The 3,683-nt window shown below is 32.6% G+C and overlaps 1 long non-coding RNA gene across 1 annotated transcript; it reads left to right on the plus strand.

The window, feature by feature from the left end:
* On the plus strand, window positions 1–1,348 carry LOC124889524. Its single transcript, XR_007048585.1, has 2 exons — window positions 1–95; window positions 872–1,348. It is a non-coding gene; the product is annotated as an uncharacterized LOC124889524 (long non-coding RNA).
* Window positions 1,349–3,683: the final 2,335 nt, after the last annotated feature.

Genomic DNA, 3,683 nt, shown 5'->3' on the forward strand with positions numbered 1-3,683 from the left:
GTTATAATCACACTTTGATTTTAAGAGATTCAAAATAAACTTGGGGCAGATTCTTTCGATAGCAAAATCAACTCGTTCTGCTGCAACATATTAAGGTACACATTGATTTTACTCCTATTTTTATATTAATGACATCAAAGTCAGGTTTAAAATGCTCCATTTCTGAATGGTAATTTATTGATACAGTGAAAAAATTTCTTGAAATAATTGAATAGTAATTTCTTGGTATCAAGTGAGAAAATTTCTTGAAATTAATTGTTAAAGAACTTGAAAATACCTGTTAGAGAGCATAGATGGTTAGAAAAAAATGGGGGAGTATGAATTCGACGTAAATCGGAATACCAACCCTGATTTGTGGGGGGAAACGCTATAAATACATTTTAGATTTGATCATTTTTCTTTTTCCATCGTTTCTCCATAGAACTGTCAAAGAACTTTGTATCATAATAAAAAAGGGGGGACTTGTGGAAGAAATTAAGAAGTATATTAACAGTGTACTCTTTTTTTTCTCTTTGTTAATAAAGTAAAGAAAAGAGAAAGGCTTTTTGACTTTGTGGTGCTGTACACATACACAAGAATAGTCTAGAGAAAGTGCTTTCTAGAAAAAAGTGTAATAATTTTAGTACTGCTTTTTATTCATTTCCTCTAAATGTTCCACAACTTCTCTTTTTTGATTAAGAATAAGTATTTATAATTATTAAATGAAACTATTAAAGTGGCTTAAATAAGTATATGAATTAGGCTTGATATTTTTGTCTTAATTAATTCCTAAATTTTCTTAAACTGATTTTGCCTTCTATGATACATTGTGACATAAAAGGTCACATTGAGTGGTTCCACCATTTTTATTGTTTCTTTGTTCCTATTCCAGACATGGCTGAACGGAAACAAACTCGAATCACTCCAAGTGAGAGTTCTGGATATCGAACAAAGAGATAAAGTGGAAGAGCACGCTATCGAAGGACATGTTTTTGAGGTCGTGAGATCATATGAAATGTTGTCCCCAGGACGACACAAAATTTGTTACAGAATTAGAGGGCTATAGAAGGAAAAGAGAGAAGAAACTAAAAGAGTTCAAGCCTTTTAAGATGTCACCTAGTATTATGGTTGCTAATTTTATTAATTTATTTGAATTAAAACGTGTAGATGCAGAAAATTATGTAGAAATCTCGCATTGGGAAGCATTAGCTATTTAAGAAAATTCTCTCCGTGATCCTTGAGGCGAGAGATTAATTAATGCCTACCAAGATTTTGTCCTAGAGAGCCTTTTTAGGTGTACATAAGTCGTCTCAAGTATTTGTGGGATGACTTTTATCTTTAAATTGACATGTAACTTGAAGTTCTTTATTAACTTTATATTATAAATATATTAGGTTGTTTCTCTCCTTCTATATGAATTTCATTCATTTATTCGAGTTTATAAATACTTAATTGAAAGCTATCATTCTAATACAAATTAAAAATTTTAATTTCTAATTTTGATCAAGTGTTTATTTCGTAGATGATAATTGGATTCTTAAGTGTCCTTTCAATTTTACACTAAACATGAAACCTTTATGGGAAATGATTTGTTCAAGTGTGTCATTTGCATGCATAATTGATAAAATACTTGTGTGATTGTCTCTTAATAACAAACATGGCATCAAAAAGCATAATTGCCGACTTGAAAAAAGGAGAAAAACTAAATGGTGACAATTATGCTATTTGGAGTAGTAAAATATGGTATGTGCTGGAAGAGCAAAATGCTCTTGAAGGTATTAACCATGTCTTATGTCTACCAGAAGAGAGAAATATTGCACAACACCGAAAAGACCTTGAAGATTATAAGGCTTAGAAAAAGGTTGATTCCATTGCATATGGAATCATTGTGAGTTTTGTGGTTGATGACCTCATTCATGAGTGTGAGGAATTTCCTACTACTAATGATATATGGACATACTTGCGAGGAACATATGGGGGTACTTCTGTCACCCTTATCAGACAACTGACTATCAAATTTGACACTTGCAAGAAACATCTTGATCAAAACATCAAACAGCACCTTAGGATGATGTCTAACATGATAGCTCAGCTAAAAGTGCTGGTCATGTTCTCTCGGATGAGTAGTAGATTTAGGCAGTGATTCGATACCTTCCTAACAGTTGGGAACACTTAAAGGTCAACTTAACCAACAATGATAACATCAAAACTTTTTTTAATATTGCCCATCATGTTGAACTTGAAGATGAGTGGCTTGGTGATGCTAAAGCTACTTCTAATGCCTTTATGGCAGAATCAAGTGAAAAGAAATCTTCAAACTTTAAGTGCAAGAAAAACTGAAAAAATAATGGGAAGGATAAAGAGACCGAAGAAGGACCCTATGAGAAAAAAAACAAGTCAAATTTCAAGAAGGAAAATTTTTTTCAAGAAGAGAGACAAGAGCAAGATAAAGTACTACAATTGTCAAGTTCTGGTGCATTTTGCTCGTGAATGTCCTGAGCAGAAAAAGGTAGCATTTATAAATGAAACTTTAAGTGCTACATATGTTTCAAGCACTGCTTTATTAACTGAATCTTATCCTATGTGGATTGTAGACTCAGGAGCCACTGACCATGTGAGTCGAGATCGAGAATAATTTGTGGAGTTCTGTCGAGTTTCACTTAGACCAAGGTGGATTTGTGTAGGAAATAATGCAAGACTTAAAGTCAAAAGAATAGGCACTTACAAAGTAGACTAGTGTGGGGGCTGGTCTTTGATGTTGCATGACGTCCTATATGCTCCAGAGATTCAATCAAACTTAGTGTATGTGTCTGTTCTTTTAGATATTAGTTTTCATTTATTTTTTAGTCGCAATCATGTAAGAATAACTCTAGATAATGTTTTTATGGTTTTGGACATCGTTATGATTATTTTATTATTTCAGATTGTAATCCTTACACTTATGACTACTATGTTGTCCATTGTGTAATGCCATGTTATTCTAGTGATAACGATGTTGATATATTTATATGGTATGCTAGATTGGGTCGTATAGGATAAGATCGAATGAATAGATTGACAAAGAAAGGACATCTAGGTTCTTTCTCCGAAATTAAAATGCCAACTTGTAAAAATTATCTCGTTGAAAAGATTACACGTGAACCATTTGGGAAGGCTAAAAGAGCTGAATTCCCATTGCAATTAATTCATTCTGATATCTGTAGTCCAATGAATGTGAGGGAAAGGTCTGATGCTTTATATTTCATTATATTTATTAACGATTTCATGCACTTTAGTTATGTCTATTTGATATCTCATAAATCTGAAGCACCTGAATGCTTCAAAAGATATATGAATGATGTTGAGAATCAATTAGATGAAAGTATAAAGGCTTTAAGAATCGATAGAGGTCATGAATATTTGTCAAAATAGTTTAAGGAACTGTCTATTGAAAAAGACATTATCAAATAATTAACTACTCTTTATACACCTGTAATACCCCATAAGATCCTAGCTCAATACAACTTATGATTTCATGTAGAAGGGGGTCCAAGACTTAGAAATTTCACTAAGTGTTGAGGACTTAGTCATTTTGAAGACTCCTAAACTTCAATGATTTTATTTTGGACTTCCCAACCTCGAAACGTTGATTTTTGAGTTGATTCATGATCGGGGTTATTCAAAGTTTGCCTCGGGTGAGTTTTGGAATTTTCAGATGAGCGTAA

The sequence above is a fragment of the Capsicum annuum genome, chromosome 12, assembly GCF_002878395.1.
Source record: "Capsicum annuum cultivar UCD-10X-F1 chromosome 12, UCD10Xv1.1, whole genome shotgun sequence".
Lineage (NCBI taxonomy): Eukaryota > Viridiplantae > Streptophyta > Magnoliopsida > Solanales > Solanaceae > Capsicum > Capsicum annuum.